Below are 27,910 nucleotides of genomic sequence, written 5' to 3' on the forward strand. Positions count from 1 at the left end.
TATTTCTAGACTTTATTAAGACATTTAGTGAGACTTGAATAAACCGTTTCCATTCTGTCTTTCCCAGGGAAGGTTTTCGTTTGTCCTCACAGGAGGCCGCATCTAGTTTCGGAGACGACCGTCTGCTGATAGAGAAGTTTGTCGACAACCCCAGACACATTGAGATCCAGGTCCTGGCTGATAAGCATGGTAATGCTCTGTGGCTGAACGAGAGGGAGTGTTCTATCCAGAGGAGGAACCAGAAGGTGGTGGAGGAGGCTCCAAGGTCAGGGGTCAATGTTTTCACCTTTAACTTATTCATTGGTGTATGTCCCAGTGGGGCTCCCGAGTGGCGCAGCGGCACTGCATCTCAGTGCATGAAGTGTCACTGCAGTCCCTGGTTCGAATCCAGGTTGCATCACATCCGGTCGTGATTGGGAGTCCCATAAGGTGGCGCACAATTGGCCCAGCGTCGTCCGGCTTTGGCCGGTATAGGTGGTCATTGTAAATAAGAATTTGTTCTCAACTGACATGCCTAGTTAAATAAAGGTTACATTAAAGAAATGTCTTGGGTTACATTTACATTACATTTAAGTCATTTAGCAGACGCTCTTATCCAGAGCGACTTACAAATTGGTGAATTCACCTTCTGACATCAGTGGAACAGCCACTTTACAATAGTGCATCTAAATCATTTAGGGGGGTGAGAAGGATTGCTTTATCCTATCCTAGGTATTCCTTGAAGAGGTGGGGTTTCAGGTGTCTCCGGAAGGTGGTGATTGACTTGTAAGTGATGTGATTTCTGTGCTCCTCTCTGTAGTACGTTCCTGGATCCAGAGACACGTCGTGCGATGGGGGAACAAGCGGTACAGCTGGCTAAAGCAGTCCAGTACTCCTCCGCCGGGACCGTAGAGTTCTTGGTGGACTCCAACAAGAACTTCTACTTCCTGGAGATGAACACTCGCCTTCAGGTGGGGCGATGGGAAGAAAGCCGTAGTTTAGTCTGTGTGTGTGTGTGTTTTTCTGTGACTTGACAAGTCAGACACTTGAGCCAAGTGACTTCCTGTAACCAACCCAGTCCTCATCCTCTGAGTGGTTGACCCGACCGCTGACCTTTGCCCCCTTCAGGTGGAGCACCCAATCACAGAGTGCATCACTGGTCTGGACCTGGTGCAGCAGATGATCCGTGTGGCCAAGGGTTTCCCTCTGCTACACAAACAGGAAGACATCCCTATCAACGGCTGGGCTATAGAGAGCAGAGTCTACGCTGAGGTGGGCTTCACTGAACACTTGTTCTGCTCTGTACCGCAGAGTGAAGGTCAGCCCTTCTGCTGCCTTGTGAATGTGTCACTTCTCTCTACGAAGCGCTTTCTGGGTCCCCACTGTCTGCTGGACACTTCCCGTGTGTTATAGAGGTTATCGAGAGTTCTAATTAGGCAGTTATAACCCGTTATAAAGCATAGGTGATATTTCTCCTTCTCCAGGACCCCTACAAGTCCTTTGGTCTGCCCTCAATTGGACGCCTGTCACAGTACCAAGAACCCATCAACCTCCCAAAGGTGAGTCACATGCATGTACACTTTTTGCTTGTGTGCATATGCTCTGAGTTGACCTCTCTGTTATTTCTGCTGAAGACGTGATGTGTGTTGACCTCTCTGTTATTTCTGCTGAAGACGTGATGTGTGTTGACCTCTCTGTTATTTCTGCTGAAGACGTGATGTGTGTTGACCTCTCTGTTATTTCTGCTGAAGACGTGATGTGTGTTGACCTCTCTGTTATTTCTGCTGAAGACGTGATGTGTGTTGACCTCTCTGTTATTTCTGCTGAAGATGTGATGTGTGTTGACCTCTCTGTTATTTTTGCTGAAGATGTGATGTGTGTTGACCTCTGTTATTTTTGCTGAAGATGTGATGTGTGTTGACCTCTCTGTTATTTCTGCTGAAGATGTGATGTGTGTTGACCTCTCTGTTATTTCTGCTGAAGACGTGATGTGTGTTGACCTCTCTGTTATTTCTGCTGAAGACGTGACCTCTGATGTGTGTTGACCTCTCTGAACCTGACAGGATATGTGTTGACCTCTCTGTTATTTTTGCTGAAGATGTGATGTGTGTTGACCTCTGTTATTTCTGCTGAAGATGTGATGTGTGTTGACCTCTGTTATTTCTGCTGAAGATGTGATGTGTGTTGACCTCTGTTATTTCTGCTGAACCTCTGTTATTTCTGCTGATGTGTGTTGACATTTACATTTACATTGACCTCTGTTATTTCTGCTGAAGATGTGATGTGTGTTGACCTCTCTGAACCTGACAGGATATTTCCACGGAACACTGCTGCTGTTCTCGTCAGGCCTCAGATCTACAGCATCACAATGCTTGTTGTTATGACTACTAATAATAATGTCATATTTACATCTTCCTGTCCTCCCCCTGATGTCAAATCTATTTGCTTTTGAAATGGTTTTAATTGTTATTGATAGGTTATTTTTTCATCGTAAGTAAACAACATGGAAATACATACTACATGTCCTATTTCTATCTTCCTGGAAGACTTGAGTCATATTGACATGTAGTCTTATTGACATGTAGTCTTATTGACATGTAGTCTTATTGACATGTAGTCATATACTGACATGTAGTCATATTGACATGTAGTCTTATTGACATGTAGTCTTATTGACATGTAGTCTTATTGACATGTAGTCTTATTGACATGTAGTCTTATTGACATGTAGTCATACTGACATGTAGTCATACTGACATGTAGTCATACTGACATGTAGTCTTATACTGACATGTAGTCTTATACTGACATGTAGTCATATACTGACATGTAGTCATATTGACATGTAGTCATATTGACATGTAGTCATATACTGACATGTAGTCATATACTGACATGTAGTCATATTGACATGTAGTCTTATTGACATGTAGTCATACTGACATGTAGTCATATTGACATGTAGTCATATACTGACATGTAGTCATATACTGACATGTAGTCATATTGACATGTAGTCTTATTGACATGTAGTCTTATTGACATGTAGTCTTATTGACATGTAGTCTTATTGACATGTAGTCTTATTGACATGTTGTCTTACTGACATGTAGTCTTATTGACATGTAGTCATACTGACATGTAGTCTTATTGACATGTAGTCATATTGACATGTAGTCTTATTGACATGTAGTCTTATTGACATGTAGTCTTATTGACATGTAGTCATACTGACATGTAGTCTTATTGACATGTAGTCTTATTGACATGTAGTCTTATTGACATGTAGTCTTATTGACATGTAGTCATATTGACATGTAGTCTTATTGACATGTAGTCTTATTGACATGTAGTCTTATTGACATGTAGTCATACTGACATGTAGTCTTATTGACATGTAGTCTTATTGACATGTAGTCTTATTGACATGTAGTCATACTGACATGTAGTCATACTGACATGTAGTCATACTGACATGTAGTCTTATTGACATGTAGTCTTATTGACATGTAGTCTTATTGACATGTAGTCATACTGACATGTAGTCATACTGACATGTAGTCTTATTGACATGTAGTCTTATTGACATGTAGTCTTATTGACATGTAGTCATACTGACATGTAGACATACTGACATGTAGACATACTGACATGTAGTCTTATTGACATGTAGTCTTATTGACATGTAGTCTTATTGACATGTAGTCTTATTGACATGTAGTCTTATTGACATGTAGTCATATTGACATGTAGTCATATACTGACATGTAGTCATATTGACATGTAGTCATATTGACATGTAGTCATACTGACATGTAGTCATATTGACATGTAGTCATACTGACATGTAGTCATATACTGACATGTAGTCATATTGACATGTAGTCATATACTGACATGTAGTCATATTGACATGTAGTCATATTGACATGTAGTCTTATACTGACATGTAGTCATACTGACATGTAGTCATACTGACATGTAGTCATACTGACATGTAGTCATATACTGACATGTAGTCATATACTGACATGTAGTCATATTGACATGTAGTCATATTGACATGTAGTCATACTGACATGTAGTCTTATACTGACATGTAGTCATACTGACATGTAGTCATACTGACATGTTGTCTTATACTGACATGTAGTCTTATACTGACATGTAGTCATACTGACATGTAGTCATGCTGACATGTAGTCATGCTGACATGTAGTCAAATACTGACATGTAGTCATACTGACATGTAGTCATATACTGACATGTAGTCTTATACTGACATGTAGTCATATACTGACATGTAGTCATATACTGACATGTAGTCAAATACTGACATGTAGTCAAATACTGACATGTAGTCATATACTGACATGTAGTCATATACTGACATGTAGTCATATACTGACATGTAGTCATATACTGACATGTAGTCTTATACTGACATGTAGTCAAATACTGACATGTAGTCATATACTGACATGTAGTCATATACTGACATGTAGTCATATACTGACATGTAGTCATATACTGACATGTAGTCATATACTGACATGTAGTCTTATTGACATGTAGTCATATACTGACATGTAGTCATATACTGACATGTAGTCACACTGACATGTAGTCATATACTGACATGTAGTCACATTGACATGTAGTCACACTGACATGTAGTCATATACTGACATGTAGTCATATACTGACATGTAGTCTTATTGACATGTAGTCTTATTGACATGTAGTCTTATTGACATGTAGTCATATACTGACATGTAGTCATATTGACATGTAGTCATATACTGACATGTAGTCATATACTGACATGTAGTCATACTGACATGTAGTCATATACTGACATGTAGTCATATACTGACATGTAGTCATATTTGACATGTAGTCATACTGACATGTAGTCATATACTGACATGTAGTCATATACTGACATGTAGTCATATTGACATGTAGTCATATTGACATGTAGTCATATACTGACATGTAGTCATATACTGACATGTAGTCATATACTGACATGTAGTCATATACTGACATGTAGTCTTATTGACATGTAGTCATATACTGACATGTAGTCTTATTGACATGTAGTCATATTGACATGTAGTCATATTGACATGTAGTCATATACTGACATGTAGTCATATACTGACATGTAGTCATATACTGACATGTAGTCATATTGACATGTAGTCATATACTGACATGTAGTCATATACTGACATGTAGTCATATACTGACATGTAGTCTTATTGACATGTAGTCTTATTGACATGTAGTCTTATTGACATGTAGTCATATACTGACATGTAGTCATATACTGACATGTAGTCTTATTGACATGTAGTCATATACTGACATGTAGTCATATACTGACATGTAGTCATATACTGACATGTTGTCTTACTGACATGTAGTCATATACTGACATGTTGTCTTACTGACATGTAGTCTCCTCTCTATCAGGTGCGTGTGGACAGTGGCATCCAAGAAGGAAGTGACATCAGTATCTACTATGACCCAATGATCTCCAAGGTCAGCTACTGTGTGTTACCTCAAACTGCCCAACACAATCACATTGCCCTTTCCAATATGTTTTACTGATCTATAATGTGAATGTCCCTCTGTGCTCCCCGTAGCTGGTGACCTATGGCGACACGCGCGCTGAAGCCCTGCAGAGGATGGAGGCGGCTCTCGATAACTACGTCATCAGAGGTAGGACTCACTCACTCACTTCCTCACTCACTCACTCACTCACTCACTCACTCACTCACTCACTCACTCACTACACTCACTCACTCACTCACACACTCTCTCACTCACTCACTCACTCACTCACTCACTACACTCACTACACTCACTACACTCACTACACTCACTACACTCTCTCACTCACTACACTCTCTCACTCACTACACTCTCTCACTCACTCTCTCACTCACTCTCACTCACACTCTCACTCACTCACTACACTCTCTCACTCACTACACTCTCTCACTCACTACACTCTCTCACTCACACACTCACTTACTCACTCTGTGTTGGGTGTTAGAGCTTTCTGGAAGCATCTTCAGTACCTCAAGACTCTGACATTTTCTGTATAGCTACACACATGTAGAGGTTCTAATCTCTACCTGTCTCTCTGTTGTTCCTGTGTGTGTGACTGTCCAGGTGTGACCCACAACATCCCCCTGCTCAGAGAGATCATCACCCACCCTCGCTTCATCTCTGGTGACATCACCACTAACTTCCTGCCAGAGGAATACCCAGAGGGGTTCAAAGGTCACCAGCTGACCTCCGAGGGTCGCAGGGAGCTCGTCGCCACCGCAGCCGCTCTCTACGTCTCCGCACAGCTCCGCTCCCAGAGGTTCCTGGGTAATCTCAGGTATATTAAACCCATTCAAATAACCGTGGGAACTTCTTGTAAGAATTGGTGCTGGAACAGCACATAGATGAAGCACCATCTTGGTCAGGTTGATACTGTAAAAGATCTTTAAAAGATTTAACCCGGGGCGGCAGGGTAGCCGAGTGGTTAGAGCATTGGACAAGTAACCGAAAGGTTGTAAATTCAAATCCCCGAGCTGACAAGGTACAAATCTGTCGTTCTGCCCCTGAACAGGCAGTTAACCCACTGTTCCCAGGCCGTCATTGAAAATAAGAATTTGTTCTTAACTGACTTGCCTGGTTAAATAAAGGTAAAATTAAAAACAGAGAGGAGGTAAAAACACCAAGAGGTTCTAGTTGACATCAGAAAGAGCTAAAGCTCTCGTTGTTCCTCATGTGTTAATTATTGTGCTGTTTCACTGTGTCTGAATGTCCATTGTCTGTTTTTACAGAGGTTATTATTGTGTTGTGTGTTTAAACCGGTGTTTTACATGTTCCATTGTTTTGTAGCACCGGCTCAGTCCTGCAATATGTCACCAGTTAACAGAGCTGTATCCTAGCGTGGTGTAGCAGTCTGCTGGTCAAACTGTTAGACTTGATTCTCTCTGTCAGCCCTGCCATCTGTCTAAACATCTGGCCACATTTTCTTCTTTCTTTTCGGATCGTTTCCTTTCGTTGTTCATGAACCGCCGGGGGTCGGTCTTTGTAGTTGCAGTCAGTGGTAGAGGACCCCCTCCCTCCCTCCCCCTCCCTCCCCTCCCTCCCTCCCCTCCCTCCCTCCCTCCCCCTCCCTCCCCTCCCCCTCCCTCCCCCTCCCTCCCCCTCCCTCCCTCCCTCCCTCCCTCCTCCCTCCCTCCCCCTCCCCCTCCCTCCCTCCTCCCTCCCTCCCTCCCTCCCTCCCTCCCCTCTCCCTCCCCCTCCCTCCCTCTCCCTCCCTCCCTCCCTCTCCCCTCCCCTCCCTCCCTCTCCCCTCCCCCCTCCCTCCCCCTCCCTCCTCCTCCCTCCCTCTCCCTCCTCCCTCCCTCCCTCCCTCTCTATCTCTCTTTCTCTTTCTCTTTCTCTTTCTCTTTCTCTCTCTCTCTTCTCCTCCTCCTCCCTCACCCCTCCTGTCTCCTCCCTCTCTCTCAGAGCAGGGATACACCAGACAGATCCTTCTACAGTGGAGTGTTCCAAAGAGCATGACCAGTAAAGCCTCAACACTATAGTTAGCCATCAACATCTTATAAACATTTATATCTTTTGAATTTCTGGTTCAAAAGCAATGTTTTGGAGCTGTTGATTATGTTGTATGTCATTTGGAGCTGTCCAGAGCGACTTACAAATTGGTGAATTCACCTTCTGCTCATTTCAAGTGTCTTTGTTCATAAAAGTTGTATTAGGAAGGTTGACTGAGAGGTCAGCTGGCTGTGATCTCCTTGGTTCAGTAACAGAGCAGCAGACTGGTCTCTGGTGTCGGGAGAGAGAGGAGGCAGCTGTCAGTCAGTGGAGGAGCTGACTCTGTTTATACAGCTTCCTCTGACCCTCAGAGAATAGCTCTCTGAGACTGATACTAATGGGAAAGGTGTGTGTGTGTGTGTGTTTCAGGGTGTCCACCACCCCCCAGGAGCAGAGGCAGTGGGAGCTGTGTGTGGAGTTGGAGAAGGGAAGCCACAAGGTCGCTGTGTCACGCTCTGGATCTACGTTCACTGTGAGCGACACACACACACACACACACACACACACACACACACACACACACACACACACACACACACACACACACACACACACACAGTGGGGCCCGAAATTATTGACACCCTTGATAAAGATGAGCAAAAAACTGTAAGGTAAATCATTTAAATACTGAGATCTATTTTATGCAACAACAAGGGGAATTTCTATTATTTTATACTAATATAATTACTCAAAGAAAGACATTTTGTTTAACAAGTTATTTTTGTTTCTCTCAAAGGTAGGGATCAACATTATTGACCCCCCCCCAATACTTCACCTTGCGAGGATAAGAGTAACGAGCCTTTCTCTAAAATGTTTCAGGAGAACGCATTAGGAGGGATCTTGGACCGTTCCTCCATACACAATCCTTCCAGATCATTGATATCCTTCGTCTGGGCTTATCAACTGCCCTCTTCAATTCAAAACCACAGGGGTTTCAACGGGGTGTCAGGTCCGGAGCCTGACATTGCCATTTCAGAATGTTGATTCTTGTTGCCAATTAACAATGTCTGTGTGTATTTTGATGTGTGCTTGGGGTTATTGTCTTTGCTGGAAGATCCACTTGTGACTAAGTGTCAGCCTCCTGGCAGAGACAACCAGGTCTTTAGCTGAAAGGTCCTGCTACTGGGTCGAGTTCATGATGCCGTTGACCTTATGAACAAGGGCCTCAGGACCAGTGGAAGTAAAATAGCCCCATAACATCAACGACCCACCACCATGTTGTACTGTAGGGAGGGGGGTTCTTTCTGGTCATTTAGACTCCAAACCCACCACCATGTTGTACTGTAGGGAGGGGGGTTCTCTCTGGTCATTTAGACTCCAAACCCACCACCATGTTGTACTGTAGGGAGGGGGGTTCTTTCTGGTCATTTAGACTCCAAACCCACCACCATGTTGTACTGTAGGGAGGGGGGTTCTTTCTGGTCATTTAGACTCCAAACCCACCACCATGTTGTACTGTAGGGAGGGGGGTTCTTTCTGGTCATTTAGACTCCAAACCCACCACCATGTTGTACTGTAGGGAGGGGGGTTCTTTCTGGTCATTTAGACTCCAAACCCACCACCATGTTGTACTAGGGAGGGGGTTCTTTCTGGTCATTTAGTCTCCAAACCCACCACCATGGTACTGTAGGGGGGGTTCTTTCTTCTTTCCTGGTCATTTAGACTCCAAACCCACCACCATGTTGTACTGTAGGGAGGGGGTTCTTTCTGGTCATTTAGTCTCCAAACCCACCACCATGTTGTACTGTAGGGAGGGGGTTCTTTCTGGTCATTTAGTCTCCAAACCCACCACCATGTTGTACTGTAGGGAGGGGGTTCTTTCTGTAGGGAGGGGGTCATTTAGACTCAAACCCACCACCATGTTGTACTGTAGGGAGGGGGGTTCTTTCCAAAAACCCACCACCATGTTGTACTGTAGGGAGGGGGTTCTTTCTGGTCATTTAGTCTCCAAACCCACCACCATGTTGTACTGTAGGGAGGGGGTTCTTTCTGGTCATTTAGACTCCAAACCCACCACCATGTTGTACTGTAGGGAGGGGGTTCTTTCTTTAGACTCATTTAGTAGGGAGGGGGTTCTCCAAACCCACCACCATGTTGTACTGTAGGGAGGGGGTTCTTTCTGGTCATTTAGACTCCAAACCCACCACCATGTTGTACTGTAGGGAGGGGGGTTCTTTCTGGTCATTTAGTCTCCAAACCCACCACCATGTTGTACTGTAGGGAGGGGGTTCTTTCTGGTCATTTAGTCTCCAAACCCACCACCATGTTGTACTGTAGGGAGGGGGTTCTTTCTGGTCATTTAGTCTCCAAACCCACCACCATGTTGTACTGTAGGGAGGGGTTCTTTCTGGTCATTTAGTTGTACTGTAGGGAGGGGGTTCTTTCTGGTCATTTAGACCCAAACCCACCACCATGTTGTACTGTAGGGAGGGGGTTCTTTCTGGTCATTTAGACTCCAAACCCACCACCATGTTGTACTGTAGGGAGGGGGTCCTGGTCAAGACTCCAAACCCACCACCATGTTGTACTGTAGGGAGGGGGTTCTTTCTGGTCATTTAGACTCCAAACCCACCACCATGTTGTACTGTACTCCAAACCCACCACCATGTTGTACTGTAGGGAGGGGGGTTCTTTCTGTCATTTAGACTCCAAACCCACCACCATGTTGTACTGTAGGGAGGGGGTTCTTTCTGGTCATTTAGACTCCAAACCCACCACCATGTTGTACTGTAGGGAGGGGGTTCTTTCTAGTCATTTAGACTCCAAACCCACCACCATGTTGTACTGTAGGGAGGGGGGTTCTTTCTGGTCATTTAGACTCCAAACCCACCACCATGTTGTACTGTAGGGAGGGGGTTCTTCTGGTCATTTAGACCCATGTTGTACTGTAGGGAGGGTTCTTCTGATCATTTAGACTCCAAACCCACCACTGGTGCGCCTGGACCAAGAGCTCTGTCTTCATGTCATCCAACATGTATGTAAACTCCTGGAGTTTCCTGAACTACATTGACACTGGGATTGGAAACGGCGCTTTGGTCAGATGACATGAACATAAAGCTCTTTGGCCACGCCCACCACTGGTGGGTTTTGTGTCGAAATGACAATTCAGAATCAGAAAATAACCTCAGGCTCCGGACCTGACACCCGTTGAAACCCCTGTGGTTTTGAATTGAAGAGGGCAGTTGATAAGCCCAGACGAAGGATATCAATGATCTGGAAGGATTGTGTATGGAGGAACGGTCCAAGATCCCTCCCAATGTGTTCTCCTGAAATATTTTAGAGAAAGGCTCGTTACTGTTATCCTCGCAAGGTGAAGTCTTGAAAACAGAGGTGTCAATCATCTTGACCCCTACCTTTTTAGAGATTAAAAAAATACTTGTTAATTTAAAAAAAAAACTATTGTATTAGTATAAAATGACATACTTTTCCCATTTATTTGAGCAAACAATATAGCTCAGTATTTGAGTTATATGTTTTATATAGTCATTTTTTGCTGATCATTTATCAAGGGTGTCAATCATTTGGGACCCCACGATATATCCCTGTGGTTTGTTAGAGAGAATTAAGGCAGTCGGCCCTTCTCCCTGTGAGGGGGCTTGAATGGAGCTGAGGTCCAGGTGGTGAGGGGGGGGAGGGGTTGTCCTGGCCGACAGACATCACTCGGTGGCTGGGTGTTTAGACACCTGCAGTCCCTGGTCTGGTGGGTTGTTTTCCTTGAACCATGATAACATGTGCTCCTGATCAGCCTCTCCTGGTCACCCAGAACCACTGAACCACACATCAAACTAGGGGCCAGTACCCCCCAGGAGAGGAACGACCGGTGCTGGGTACTGTCTCCTTTCCCTGGTCCTCTCCTCTAGTAGTGGATACTGGGTCTCTCCCTGGTCCTCTCCTCTAGTAGTGGATACTGGGTCTCTCCCTGGTCCTCTAGTAGTGGATACTGGGTCTCTCCCTGGTCCTCTAGTAGTGGATACTGGGACTCTCCCTGGTCCTCTAGTAGTGGATACTGGGTCTCTCCCTGGTCCTCTAGTAGTGGATACTGGGTCTCTCCCTGGTCCTCTAGTAGTGGATACTGGGTCCTCTCTGGGTCTCCCCTGGTCCTCTAGTAGTGGATACTGGGTCTCTCCTCTGTAGTGGATACTGGGTCTCTCCCTGGTCCTCTAGTAGTGGATACTGGGTCTCTCCCTGGTCCTCTAGTAGTGGATACTGGGTCTCTCCCTGGTCCTCTAGTAGTGGATACTGGGTCTCTCCCTGGTCCTCTAGTAGTGGATACTGGGTCTCTCCCTGGTCCTCTAGTAGTGGATACTGGGTCTCTCCCTGGTCCTCTAGTAGTGGATACTGGGTCTCTCCCTGGTCCTCTAGTAGTGGATAGTGGATACTGGGTCTCTCCCTGGTCCTCTAGTAGTGGATACTGGGTCTCTCCCTGGTCCTCTAGTAGTGGATACTGGGTCTCTCCCTGGTCCTCTAGTAGTGGATACTGGGTCTCTCCCTGGTCCTCTAGTAGTGGATACTGGGTCTCTCCCTGGTCCTCTAGTAGTGGATACTGGGTCTCTCCCTGGTCCTCTAGTAGTGGATACTGGGTCTCTCCCTGGTCCTCTAGTAGTGGATACTGGGTCTCTCCTCTGGTCCTCTAGTAGTGGATACTGGGTCTCTCCCTGGTCCTCTAGTAGTGGATACTGGGTCTCTCCCTGGTCCTCTAGTAGTGGATACTGGGTCTCTCCCTGGTCCTCTAGTAGTGGATACTGGGTCTCTCCTGGTCCTCTAGTAGTGGATACTGGGTGTCTCCCTGGTCCTCTAGTAGTGGATACTGGTAGTGGATACTGGGTCTCTCCCTGGTCCTCTAGTAGTGGATACTGGGTGTCTCCCTGGTACTATCTGATGCTGTTATTTTCCCAAGTGGTTCTCCTAGTAGTGGATACTTCTGTAGTGGATACTGTCTCTTCCAGGTCATATGGATACTGGGTCTCTCCCTGGTCCTCTAGTAGTGGATACTCTCTGGTCCTCTAGTAGTGGATACTGGGTCTCTCCCTGGTCCTCTCCCCTAGTAGTGGATACTGGGTCTCTCCTGGTCCTCTAGTAGTGGATACTGGGTCTCTCCCTGGTCCTCTCCTCTAGTAGTGGATACTGGGTCTCTCCCCTGGTCCTCTAGTAGTGGATACTGGAATGTCTCTCCCTGGTCCTGGTCCTCTAGTAGTGGATACCTGGCCTCAGCCCTAGTAGTGGATACTGCTCTCCCTGGTCCTCTAGTAGTGGATACTGGGTCCCCCTGGTCCTCTAGTAGTGGATCTGGGTCTAGGTCCTCTAGATGGATACTGGGTCATCCCTGGTCCTCTACAGTGGATACTGGGTCTCTCCCTGGTCCTCTCCTCTAGTAGTGGATACTGGGTCACTCCTGGTCCTCTAGAAGTAGTGATACTGGGTCTCTCCTGGTCCTCTAGTAGTGGATACTGGGTCTCTGTGTCCTCTAGTAGTGGATACTGGGTGGTCCTCTAGTAGTGGATACTGGGTCTCTCCCTGGTCCTCTAGTAGTGGATACTGGGTCTCTCCCTGGTCCTCTAGTAGTGGATACTGGGTCTCTCCCTGGTCCTCTAGTAGTGGATACTGTCTCCCCTGGTCCTAGTAGTGGATGCTGGGTCTCTCCCTGATCCTCTAGTAGTGGATCCCTCCCTGGTCCTCTAGTAGTGGATACTGGGTCCTCCCCCTCTAGTAGTGGATACCCCCCTGGTCCTCTAGTAGTGGATACCCCCCTGACCTCTAGTAGTGGATACTGGGTCTCTCCCAGGTCCTCTAGTAGTGGATACTGGGTCCCCCTGGTCCTCTAGTAGTGGATACTGGGTCCCCCAGACCTCTAGTAGTGGATACCCCCCTGGTGGATGGGTCCTCTAGTAGTGGATACTGGGTCTCTCCCTGGTCCTCTAATGGATACCCCCCTGGTCCTCTAGTAGTGGATACTGGGTCTCTCCCTGGTCCTCTAGTAGTGGATACTGGGTCTCTCCCTGGTCCTCTAGTAGTGGATACTGGGTCCTCCAGGTCCTCTAGTAGTGGATACTGGGTCTCTCCCTGGTCCTCTAGTAGTGGATACTGGGTCTCTCCCTGGTCCTCTAGTAGTGGATACTGGGTCTCTCCCTGGTCCTCTAGTAGTGGATACTGGGTCTCTCCCTGTAGTCTGGGTCTCTCCCTGGTCCTCTAGTAGTGGATACTGGGTCTCTCCCTGGTCCTCTAGTAGTGGATACTGGGTCTCTCCTGGTCCTCTAGTAGTGGATACTGGGTCTCTCCCTGGTCCTCTAGTAGTGGATACTGGGTCTGGTCTCTCACCCTGGTCCTCTAGTAGTGGATACTGGGTCTCTCCCTGGTCCTCTAGTAGTGGATACTGGGTCTCTCCTGGTCCTCTAGTAGTGGATACGGGTCAGGTCCTCTAGTAGTGGATACTGGGTCTCTCCCTGGTCCTCTAGTAGTGGATACTGGGTCATCCCTGGTCCTCTAGTAGTGGATACTGGGTCTCCCTGGTCCTCTAGTAGTGGATACTGGGTCTCTCCCTGGTCCTCTAGTAGTGGATACTGGGTCTCTCCCTGGTCCTCTAGTAGTGGATGGGGTAGTGGATGGGTCTCTCCCTGGTCCTCTAGTAGTGGATACTGGGTCTCAGTAAGTGGATACCTCTCCCTGGTCCTCTAGTAGTGGATACCCTCCCTGGTCCTCTAGTAGTGGATACTGGGTCTTCCCTGGTCCTTGGAGTAGTGGATACTGGGTCCCCCTGGTCCTCTGGTCCCCAGTGATACTGGGTGGTCTGTAGGGATCCTGGGTGCTCCCTGGTCCTCTCCTGGGTGACTCCCTGGTCCTCTATGGATACTGTGTCCCCCTGGTCCTCTAGTAGTGGATACCTCTCCCTGGTCCTCTGGTAGTGGATACTGGGTCCTCCTGGTCCTCTAGTAGTGGATACTGGGTCTAGTAGTGGATCCTGGGTATGTCCTAGTAGTGGATACCTCATCCCCCCTGGTCCTCTAGTGTATGTCTCCTCTGCCCAACAGTACATCCTGTTATGTTCCCAGTGGTTCAACTCATCCTGTGTGGTGTCTCCTCCAGCATATCCTGCAGTCTGTTCTATCAGAATAATACGTAGAGTGTAGTAATGGAATGACTCATCCTGGGTATGTTCCCTCTGGCAGGTGGAGGTGGATCCGTGGAGGTTCCCCCTAGGAACCTGGCCTCAGCCCTGCTGCCTGTCACCATCAACAGAACCCCCAGGGTTCTACAGTGTCTGTCTAGAGATGCAGGAGGAGACATCACTCTACAGTACCATCCTTCTGGTGAATGTATGAATCTTGTGTCTTAGTGGTCCTGTGTATGTTTTTCTGTAGTACACATTTAGTAACGTTCCCTCATCTGTAAGTCATGGTCAGTTCCCCGCCTGCAGCTCATCCAGTGTCCCCATACCCCCAGACCCCCAATCTAGTCCCAGACCCCCAATACCCCCCAGACCCCAATACCCCCAGACCCCCAATACCCCCCAGACCCCCACACTACACAGAATGTCAGGAAGAGAAGACCATCCGTTATGTATCAGAGGCTTTGAAAGGAGCCAGCTATAAACAGCTCTGTGCTGCTCACACCCTGGGGGGGCTTTGAACGCAGGCTCCACAGGAACTTGTCACGGGGCGACATCACTTCCCTTTCCTACTTTAGGGACCTGGGGCTGGGCCGTGGGGGTCTGATCGGGCATGGGGGTTGGGAGGAGGTTGATGAGTGGCTCAGTAAGTACCTCTGTCCTGTCCCCTACTGCGTCAGCTGGAGGATTCTGTCTTTGTGTTGGAAAGGAGGAGACACCCCTGCTGAGCTGCTTCCAGGCTTCCTCTCCTGAGGACATGGAAGACCACTGTGTCCCCCTGTATCCCTTAGCTCGCACTCCTCCTGGGTATGCTCTAGTCTAGCTCATCCTGGGTATGTTCTAGTCTAGCTCATCCTGGGTATGTTCTTGTCTAGCTCATCCTGGGTATGTTCTAGTCTAGCTCATCCTGGGTATGTTCTAGTCTAGCTCATCCTGTGTATGTTCTCGTCTAGCTCATCCTGGGTATGCTCTAGTCTAGCTCATCCTGGGTATGCTCTAGTCTAGCGCATCCTGGGTATGTTCTAGTCTAGCTCATCCTGGGTATGTTCTAGTCTAGCTCATCCTGGGTATGTTCTAGTCTAGCTCATCCTGGGTATGTTCTAGTCTAGCTCATCCTGGGTATGTTCTAGTCTAGCTCATCCTGGGTATGTTCTAGTCTAGCTCATCCTGGGTATGTTCTAGTCTAGCTCATCCTGGGTATGTTCTTGTCTAGCTCATCCTGTGTATGTTCTAGTCTAGCTCATCCTGGGTATGTTCTAGTCTAGCTCATCCTGTGTATGTTCTCGTCTAGCTCGTCCTGTGTATGTTCTCGTCTAGCTCATCCTGGGTATGTTCTAGTCTAGCTCATCCTGGGTATGTTCTAGTCTAGTTCATCCTGGGTATGTTCTAGTCTAGCTCATCCTGTGTATGTTCTCGTCTAGCTCATCCTGGGTATGTTCTAGTCTAGCTCATCCTGGGTATGTTCTAGTCCACCTCATCCTGGGTATGTTCTAGTCTAGCTCATCCTGGGTATGTTCTAGTCTAGCTCATCCTGGGTATGTTCTAGTCTAGCTCATCCTGGGTATGTTCTAGTCTAGCTCATCCTGGGTATGTTCTAGTCTAGCTCATCCTGTGTATGTTCTAGTCTAGCTCATCCTGTGTATGTTCTTGTCTAGCTCATCCTGGGTATGTTCTAGTCTAGCTCATCCTGGGTATGTTCTAGTCTAGCTCATCCTGGGTATGTTCTAGTCTAGCTCATCCTGGGTATGTTCTAGTCTAGCTCATCCTGGGTATGTTCTAGTTTAGCTCATCCTGGGTATGTTCTAGTCTAGCTCATCCTGGGTATGTTCTAGTCCAGCTCATCCTGGGTATGTTCTAGTCTAGCTCATCCTGGGTATGTTCTAGTCCAGCTCATCCTGTGTATGTTCTTGTCTAGCTCATCCTGGGTATGTTCTAGTCCAGCTCATCCTGTGTATGTTCTAGTCTAGCTCATCCTGTGTATGTTCTAGTCTAGCTCATCCTGGGTATGTTCTAGTCTATCTGGGGACATGGAGTCCCTCAGTAGTACAGGGTTCAATTTCATCAATAACCATCTGGAAAAGAAGCCAGACGTCGGTCTCCTGTTGTCCTCCAGGCCTGGAGTTGAATAGACCTTTAGTACGGCTGGTTACCTGGACCAGGCTGGTTACAGACACCTGGTTACCAGGCTGTTCAGAACAACACCTAGTTACCAGGCTGGTTACAGAACAACACCTAGTTACCAGGCTGGTTACAGTTCACACCTAGTTACCAGGCTGGTTACAGAACAACACCTAGTTACCAGGCTGGTTACAGAACAACACCTAGTTACCAGGCTGGTTACAGAACAACACCTAGTTACCAGGCTGGTTACAGAACAACACCTAGTTACCAGGCTGGTTAGTCAGAACAACACCTAGTTACCAGGCTGGTTACAGAACAACACCTAGTTACCAGGCTGGTTACAGAACAACACCTAGTTACCAGGCTGGTTACAGAACACACCTAGTTACCAGGCTGGTTACAGAACAACACCTAGTTACCAGGCTGGTTACAGACCAACACCTAGTTACCAGGCTGGTTACAGAACAACACCTAGTTACCAGGCTGGTTACAGACCAAACCTAGTTACCAGGCTGGTTACAGACCAACACCTAGTTACCAGGCTGGTTACAGAACAACACCTAGTTACCAGGCTGGTTACAGAACAACACCTAGTTACCAGGCTGGTTACAGAACAACACCTAGTTACCAGGCTGGTTACAGAACAACACCTAGTTACCAGGCTGGTTACAGACCAACACCTAGTTACCAGGCTGGTTACAGAACAACACCTAGTTACCAGGCTGGTTACAGAACAACACCAGGCTAGTTACCAGGCTGGTTACAGAACAACACCTAGTTACCAGGCTGGTTACAGAACAACACCTAGTTACCAGGCTGGTTACAGAACAACACCTAGTTACCAGGCTGGTTACAGAACAACACCTAGTTACCAGGCTGGTTACAGAACAACACCTAGTTACCAGGCTGGTTACAGAACAACACCTAGTTACCAGGCTGGTTACAGAACAACACCTAGTTACCAGGCTGGTTACAGAACAACACCTAGTTACCAGGCTGGTTACAGAACAACACCTAGCTGGTTACAGAACAACACCTAGTTACCAGGCTGGTTACAGAACAACACCTAGTTACCAGGCTGGTTACAGACCAACACCTAGTTACCAGGCTGGTTACAGAACAACACCTAGTTACCAGGCTGGTTACAGAACAACACCTAGTTACCAGGCTGGTTACAGAACAACACCTAGTTACCAGGCTGGTTACAGAACAACACCTAGTTACCAGGCTGGTTACAGAACAACACCTAGTTACCAGGCTGGTTACAGAACAACACCTAGTTACCAGGCTGGTTACAGACCAACACCTAGTTACCAGGCTGGTTACAGAACAACACCTAGTTACCAGGCTGGTTACAGAACAACACCTAGTTACCAGGCTGGTTACAGAACAGACCTAGTTAGACCAGGCACAGAACACCTAGTTACCAGGCTGGTTACAGAACAACACCTAGTTACCAGGCTGGTTACAGACCAACACCTAGTTACCAGGCTGGTTACAGAACAACACCTAGTTACCAGGCTGGTTACAGAACAACACCTAGTTACCAGGCTGGTTACAGAACAACACCTAGTTACCAGGCTGGTTACAGAACAACACCTAGTTACCAGGCTGGTTACAGACCAACACCTAGTTACCAGGCTGGTTACAGAACAACACCTAGTTACCAGGCTGGTTACAGAACAACACCTAGTTACCAGGCTGGTTACAGAACAACACCTAGTTACCAGGCTGGTTACAGACCAACACCTAGTTACCAGGCTGGTTACAGACCAACACCTAGTTACCAGGCTGGTTACAGAACAACACCTAGTTACCAGGCTGGTTACAGACCAACACCTAGTTACCAGGCTGGTTACAGACAACACCTAGTTACCAGGCTGGTTACAGAACAACACCTAGTTACCAGGCTGGTTACAGAACAACACCTAGTTAACCTGAACAACACCTAGTTACCAGTTGGTTGACCTGTATCTGAACTGGGGTGACAGTCAACGGGGGCCATATGAGGGCTGTTAGGTACTGTTGTTTCCTGGGAAGAAATCCTGTCGAAGCCTGCATTTCCCCAGGCCATCCCAACGCTCCCATTCCCCACACTCCTGAAGCTCCGGATTACAGCCCTGATTTACGAGTCCAGCTTGGTTTTCCAACAAGGGGTTGTCGGCCTTGGGAATCAATGGCTGTTTGTTCGGGGGTGTCCTTTGGGGGTACCCCGGCCAGGGGTATTTTAGTCACTTTGATGGTGTTGTGAATAGGATGACCTGTCGTGTGTGTGTGTGTGTGTGTGTGTGTGTGTGTGTGTGTGTGTGTGTGTGCGCCCGCTAAATACAGTCTTATGAGGGCAGGGTTCCAGGGGTGAGGAAGGTAAACAGACAAGGATGTATGAGGTCATTAACATGGTGGGTGGCTTCCTAATGTTATTGTACTGTGACCTTCATATACAGGTCAGTGACTGGGACCCTCTACTGGTAGTGTGACTGGGACCCGCTACTGGTAGTGTGACTGGGACCCGCTACTAGCAGTGTGACTGGGACCCGCTACTAGCAGTGTGACTGGGACCCGCTACTAGCAGTGTGACTGGGACCGGCTACTAGCAGTGTGACTGGGACCTGCTACTGGCAGTGTGACTGGGACCGGCTACTGGCAGTGTGACTGGGACCGGCTACTGGCAGTGTGACTGGGACCGGCTACTGGCAGTGTGACTGGGACCGGCTACTGGCAGTGTGACTGGGACCGGCTACTGGCAGTGTGACTGGGACCGGCTACTAGCAGTGTGACTGGGACCGGCTACTGGCAGTGTGACTGGGACCGGCTACTGGCAGTGTGACTGGGACCGGCTACTGGCAGTGTGACTGGGACCGGCTACTGGCAGTGTGACTGGGACCGGCTACTGGCAGTGTGACTGGGACCGGCTACTGGCAGTGTGACTGGGACCGGCTACTAGCAGTGTGACTGGGACCGGCTACTAGCAGTGTGACTGGGACCCGCTACTAGCAGTGTGACTGGGACCAGCTACTAGCAGTGTGACTGGGACCTACCAAGTCAACCAGGACAATGTCCCCCCTAGTCTAGACCAGTGTTAAGCCAGGACAATGCCCCACCTAGTCTAGACCAGTGTTTAGCCAGGACAATGCCCCACCTAGTCTAGACCAGTGTTAAGCCAGGACAATGCCGCCCCTAATCTAGACCAGTGTTAAGCCAGGACAATGCCCCACCTAGTCTAGACCAGTGTTAAGCCAGGACAATGCCCCACCTAGTCTAGACCAGTGTTAATCCAGGACAATGTCCCCCCCCCCTCGTCTATACCAGTGTTAAGCCAGGACAATGCACCCCACCCCCCCCCCCTGGTCTAGACCAGTGTTAAGCCAGGACAATGCCCCCCCTGGTCTAGACCAGTGTTAAGACAGGACAATGCCCCCCTTGTCTAGACCAGTGTTAAGCCAGGACAATGCTCCCCCCAGTCTAGACCAGTGTTAAGCCAGGACAATGCCCCCCCCCGACCGTTGGCTGTTATATTTATTAGGCCTGCTGCTTCGTGAAGTTTCAACTCTTAACGAGGGAGAAACCAGCCACTCAGTGCTAGCTATGTATAAGACATAAATTAGCCTAATGAGCTAATTAAAGGATTGGCATGAAATAGCCTGATGAATGAACCCACTGGCTGTAATGCAGTAGTAGCAGTAATGCAGTAGTAGCAGTAGTATTGATTCACTTAGCCAGGGACATCGACCGACACAAATAATGTTGGGTGCTGCCACCCGGTGGACCCAAGGAGAACAGCATCAACAGAATAGGAGTTTCAGAATAATCAATGTGGAGTGTTGTTCGTCTTTATTTTTCTTTCATTAGTTTTACAACATGGGCCTACTTTGTGGACTTGTATATGTAATGAATTGATAACTGTGAATTGACCCCGACCTCTGTCTCTTGTGTGTTCAGTTTAAGGTGCGTGTTCTCAGTCAGCTGGTATCCACGCTGAGCGCTCACATGCCTGAGAAGGTTCCAGAAGACACCAGCAGCATCCTGCGTTCTCCGATGCCTGGCTCCGTGGTCGCCGTGTCTGTCAAACCTGGAGACGTGGTAAGAACGTGCATGTTACATAGAATCCACATGGATCCGAGACACTGGTACGTAGAGCATCCTGAACAGAGTGGTAGCATCATGCCTGGTACGTAGAGCACCCTGAACAGAGCGGTAGCGTCATGTCTGGTACGTAGAGCATCCTGAACAGAGCGGTAGCGTCATGCCTGGTACGTAGAGCATCCAGAACAGAGAGGTAGCATCATGCCTGGTACGTAGAGCATCCAGAACAGAGCGGTAGCATCATGCCTGGTACGTAGAGCACCCTGAACAGAGCGGTAGCATCATGCCTGGTACGTAGAGCATCCTGAACAGAGCTAGAACAGAGAGTACCCTGAACAGGCGGTAGCATCATGCCTGGTACGTAGAGCATCCTGAACAGAGTGGTAGCATCATGCCTGGTACGTAGAGCATCCTGAACAGAGCGGTAGCATCATGCCTGGTACGTAGAGCATCCTGAACAGAGCGGTAGCATCATGCCTGGTACGTAGAGCACCCTGAACAGAGTGGTAGCATCATGCCTGGTACGTAGAGCATCCTGAACAGAGCGGTAGCATCATGCCTGGTACGTAGAGCATCCAGAACAGAGCGGTAGCATCATGCCTGGTACGTAGAGCACCCTGAACAGAGCGGTAGCATCATGCCTGGTACGTAGAGCATCCTGAACAGAGCGGTAGCGTCATGCCTGGTACGTAGAGCATCCTGAACAGAGCGGTAGCATCATGCCTGGTACGTAGAGCATCCTGAACAGAGCGGTAGCATCATGCCTGGTACGTAGAGCATCCAGAACAGAGTGGTAGCATCATGCCTGGTACGTAGAGCATCCTGAACAGAGTGGTAGCGTCATGCCTGGTACGTAGAGCATCCTGAACAGAGTGGTAGCATCATGCCTGGTACGTAGAGCATCCCTGAACAGAGCGGTAGCATCATGCCTGGTACGCAGAACATCCTGAACAGAGTGGTAGCATCATGCCTGGTACGTAGAGCATCCTGAACAGAGCGGTAGCATCATGCCTGGTACGTAGAGCATCCTGAACAGAGCGGTAGCATCATGCCTGGTACGTAGAGCATCCTGAACAGAGTGGTAGCATCATGCCTGGTACGTAGAGCATCCTGAACAGAGCGGTAGCATGCCTGGTATAGAGCATCCTGAACAGAGTGGTAGCATCATGCCTGGTACGTAGAGCATCCTGAACAGAGCGGTAGCGTCATGCCTGGTACGTAGAGCACCCTGAACAGAGCGGTAGCATCATGCCTGGTACGTAGAGCATCCTGAACAGAGCGGTAGCATCATGCCTGGTACATGTTAAGCATCCCGAACAGAGTTAGCATCATGCCTGGATAGAGCACCCTGAACAGAGCGGTAGCATCATGCCTTACATGTTGAACACATAGCATCATGCTGGATATTGAGTTCATGCCTTACGTAGAGCACCCTGAACATCCATGTTGTCTGGATATTAGTTGTTACATGTTACATCCATGTTGTTGCTGGATATTAGTTGTTACATGTTACATCCATGTTGTTGCTGGATATTAGTTGTTACATGTTACATCCATGTTGTTGCTGGATACACATGTTACATCCATGTTGTTGCTGGATATTAGTTGTTACATGTTACATCCATGTTGTTGCTGGATATTAGTTGTTACATGTTACATACATGTTGTTGCTGGATATTAGTTGTTACATGTTACATACATGTTGTTGCTGGATATTAGCTGTTACATGTTACATCCATGAGTTGTTACATGTTACATCCATGTTGCTGCTGGACATGAGTTGTTACATACATGTTGCTGCTGGATATTAGTTGTTACATGTTACATACATGTTGTTGCTGGATATTAGTTGTTACATACATGTTGCTGCTGGACATGAGTTGTTACATGTTACATCCATGTTGTTGCTGGATATTAGTTGTTACATGTCACATACATGTTGCTGCTGGACATGAGTTGTTACATACATGTTGCTGCTGGACATGAGTTGTTACATACATGTTGCTGCTGGATATTAGTTGTTATATGTTACATCCATGTTGTTGCTGGATATTAGTTTCGCCGCCTCATCCATCAATGATTTAACCTCGTAAATCAGCACTCAATGATGGAGATGGAATGCTGGTTTATCAATATTGCATGTGGCGTCTGGCGCCAGTTAATGCATCTGTCTGTCTGTCTGTCTGTCTGTCTGTCTGTCTGTGTGGAGAGTCAATGCATCTGTCTGTCTGTCTGTCTGTCTGTCTGTCAATGCATCTGTCTGTCTGTGTGGAGAGTCAATGCATCTGTCTGTCTGTGTGGAGTGAGTCAATGCATCTGTCTGTCTGTGTGGAGTGAGTCAATGCATCTGTCTGTCTGTCTGTCTGTCTGTCTGTCAATGCATCTGTCTGTCTGTGTGGAGAGTCAATGCATCTGTCTGTCTGTCTGTCTCTGTCTGTGTGGAGTGAGTCAATGCGTCTGTCTGTCTGTCTGTCTGTCTGTCTGTCTGTCTGTCTGTCTGTCTGTGTGGAGAGTCAATGCATCTGTCTGTCTGTCTGTCTGTCTGTCTGTCTGTCTGTGTGGAGAGTCAATGCATCTGTCTGTCTGTCTGTCTGTCTGTCAATGCATCTGTCTGTCTGTGTGGAGTGAGTCAATGCATCTGTCTGTCTGTGTGGAGTGAGTCAATGCATCTGTCTGTCTGTCTGTCTCTGTCTGTGTGGAGTGAGTCAATGCATCTGTCTGTCTGTGTGGAGTGAGTCAATGCGTCTGTCTGTCTGTCTGTCTGTCTGTGTGGAGTGAGTCAATGCGTCTGTCTGTCTGTGTGGAGTGAGTCAATGCGTCTGTCTGTCTGTCTGTGTGGAGTGAGTCAATGCGTCTGTCTGTCTGTGTGGAGTGAGTCAATGCGTCTGTCTGTCTGTGTGGAGTGAGTCATGCTATAGACGCTACATCGTTGTATGTCGTAATGATGTATTGTTGTTGTTCCCCAGGTGGCTGAAGGCCAGGAGATCTGTGTGATCGAGGCCATGAAGATGCAGAACAGCTTGATTGCTGCTAAAGCTGCCAAGGTAAGGCCAATGGACCCCCCCATTACACTAACCTACACTACAACACATTACCCCCCCCCATTACACTAACCTACACTACAACACATTACCCCCCATTACACTAATCTACACTACAACACATTACCCCCCCCCATTACACTAACCTACACTACAACACATTACCACCTCCCCCATTACACTAACCTACACTACAACACATTACCACCACCCCCCATTACACTAACCTACACTACAACACATTACCCCCCCCCCATTACACTAACCTACACTACAACACATTACCACCTCCCCCATTACACTAACCTACACTACAACACATTACCCCCCCATTACACTAACCTACACTACAACACATTACCCCCCATTACACTAACCTACACTACAACACATTACCCCCCCCCCATTACACTAACCTACACTACAACACATTACCCCCCATTACACTAACCTACACTACAACACATTACCCCCATTACACTAACCTACACTACAACACATTACCCCCCCCCATTACACTAACCTACACTACAACACATTACCACCCCCCCCATTACACTAATCTACACTACAACACATTACCACCACCCCCCATTACACTAACCTACACTACAACACATTACCACCTCCCCCATTACACTAACCTACACTACAACACATTACCACCTCCCCCATTACACTAACCTACACTACAACACATTACCCCCCCATTACACTAACCTACACTACAACACATTACCCCCCATTACACTAACCTACACTACAACACATTACCCCCCCCCCATTACACTACCCTACACTACAACACATTACCACCCCCCATTACACTAACCTACACTACAACACATTACCCCCCCCATTACACTAACCTACACTACACTACAACACATTACCCCCCCCCCATTACACTAACCTACACTACACTACAACACATTACCCCCCCATTACACTAACCTACACTACAACACATTACCCCCCCATTACACTAACCTACACTACAACACATTACCACCTCCCCCATTACACTAACCTACACTACAACACATTACCACACCCCCATTACACTAACCTACACTACAACACATTACCCCCCCATTACACTAACCTACACTACAACACATTACCCCCCCATTACACTAACCTACACTACAACACATTACCACCCCCATTACCCTAACCTACACTACAACACATTACCACCACCCCCCATTACCCTAACCTACACTACAACACATTACCACCCCCATTACACTAACCTACACTACAACACATTACCACCCCCCATTACCCTAACCTACACTACAACACATTACCCCCCCATTACACTAACCTACACAACACATTACCACCCCCCATTACCCTAACCTACACTACAACACATTACCACCACCCCCCATTACCCTAACCTACACTACAACACATTACCACCCCCCATTACACTAACCTACACTACAGCACATTACCACCCCCATTACCCTAACCTACACTACAACACATTACCACCCCCCATTACCCTAACCTACACTACAACACATTACCACCACCCCCCATTACACCAACCTACACTACAACACATTACCACCCCCATTACACTAACCTACACTACAACACATTACCACCCCCCCATTACCCCCCCATTACACTAACACACACTTCTACATTGCTACACACACTAGTACATTACCGCACACACTACACATTACTACATGACCACACACACTCTAATACATTACCACACACACTCTACTACCATAACACTCACACTCCACTACATTACCACACTCTACCGCATTACCGCACACTGCTGCATTACCACACCCTGCTGCATTACCACACCCTGCTGCATTGCCCCCCCCCCACACGCACACACACACTACTGCATTACCACACACACTACTGCATTACCACACTACTGCATTGCCACGCACTGCTGCATTACCACACACACACACTACTGCATTACCACACTACTGCATTACCACCCACACACACACACCCACACACACTACTGCATTACCACACACACACACACACACACACACACACACACACACACACACACACACACACACACACACTACTGCATTACCACACACACACACACACACTACTGCATTACCACACACACACTACTGCATTACCACACACACACACACACACCCACACTACTGCATTACCACACACACACACCCACACACACACTACTACATTACCACACTACTGCATTACCACACACTAAATGACTTTCCTCTACACATCACCACAGTCAGACGGCTAGTTTCTATGACGACAGACCTTTCTGTTCTTCCCTCCCAGGTGAAGAGTGTCCACTGTAAAGCAGGAGAGACGGTTGGAGAGGGAGACCTTCTGGTCCAACTGGAGTAGGATCTAACCTACGACCTCTAACCTCTGTCCTCCCACTTCTGACCTCGCTCGCCAGGGATTGGCTTCGAAGTCCGGTTGAAGGAATTCTGGGACAAAGGAATGAACAGGATACTAGTAGACTAGATGGACCGTTCCCCAGTCTGTCCTTGTTGTTTTGTTCTGATGTTTTGGTCTTCCTGTGGTACTAGTAGGCTACACTCTCCAGTATTGGCTTCTGGGATTCGCTCGTTCTAGGAATTTTCCACTGAAAAAAAATGAAAAACAAGATGGACGCTGTGGACCTGTTTTAGTGCCTTCAACCTCTGAAAGGAGCATTGTCCTTTTAAATATGACGAATACTGTATATATCACTCAGCTACACTAATCATGTGTAATGTACTTCCTCACTAGCCGGGTCTCAGATCTGTTTGTGCCATTTTGCCAGTACGTCTGGGACCAGGCTAGCGCCTCTCATTTCAATGTAATGAAATTCTTGTGTATCCGAGTTTAGAAACCTGGTTATAGTAAAACGCTACTCTCTTAGGTGGAGTTACGTTTGCCTTTTTAAAGGGTGTGTCTCAACCCCAATTTCAGCCTTTGTCCAACCCCTTGACATTGTAAAGAAAAAAATGCATTCAGGTGAGAAGTTGTGGATGGGAGGGACTTGCTCATAAATATTCATTTTGGGGCGGGTAAATGTAGTTGTACCTGATCCCAACACTCTCTCACTGGGGGGGGGGGGACTTGCTCATAAATATTCATTTTTGGGGCGGGTAAATGTAGTTGTACCTGATCCCAACACACACTCACTGGGGGGGACTTGCTCATAAATATTCATTTTGGGGGCGGGTAAATGTAGTTGTACCTGATCCCAACACTCTCTCACTGGGGGGACTTGCTCATAAATATTCATTTTGGGGGCGGGTAAATGTAGTTGAACCTGATCCCAACACTCTCTCACTGGGGGGACTTGCTCATAAATATTCATTTTGGGGGCGGGTAAATGTAGTTGTACCTGATCCCAACACTCTCTCACTGGGGGGACTTGCTAATAAATATTCATTTTGGGGGCGGGTAAATGTAGTTGTACCTAATCCCAACACTCTCTCAGTGGGGGACTTGCTCATAAATATTCATTTTGGGGGCGGGTAAATGTAGTTGAACCTGATCCCAACACACTCTCACTGGGGGGGACTTGCTCATAAATATTCATTTTGGGGGCGGGTAAATGTAGTTGTACCTGATCCCAACACTCTCTCACTGGGGGGGGACTTGCTCATAAATATTCATTTTGGGGGCGGGTAAATGTAGTTGTACCTGATCCCAACACTCTCACTGGGGGGGGACTTGCTCATAAATATTCATTTTGGGGGCGGGTAAATGTAGTTGTACCTGATCCCAACACTCTCTCACTGGGGGGACTTGCTCATAAATATTCATTTTGGGGGCGGGTAAATGTAGTTGTACCTGATCCCAACACTCTCTCACTGGGGGGACTTGCTCATAAATATTCATTTTGGGGGCGGGTAAAAGTAGTTGTACCTGATCCCAACACTCTCTCACTGGGGGGACTTGCTCATAAATATTCATTTTGGGGGGCGGGTAA

The 27,910-nt window shown here is 47.4% G+C and overlaps 1 pseudogene; it reads left to right on the forward strand.

The window, feature by feature from the left end:
* Positions 1-26,824, forward strand: part of LOC135533052 (propionyl-CoA carboxylase alpha chain, mitochondrial-like) — a 27,004-nt pseudogene extending 180 nt beyond the window's left edge.
* The last annotated feature ends 1,086 nt before the right edge of the window (positions 26,825-27,910 follow it).

This window comes from Oncorhynchus masou, unplaced genomic scaffold (assembly GCF_036934945.1).
Source record: "Oncorhynchus masou masou isolate Uvic2021 unplaced genomic scaffold, UVic_Omas_1.1 unplaced_scaffold_2183, whole genome shotgun sequence".
Classification (NCBI taxonomy): Eukaryota; Metazoa; Chordata; class Actinopteri; order Salmoniformes; family Salmonidae; genus Oncorhynchus; species Oncorhynchus masou.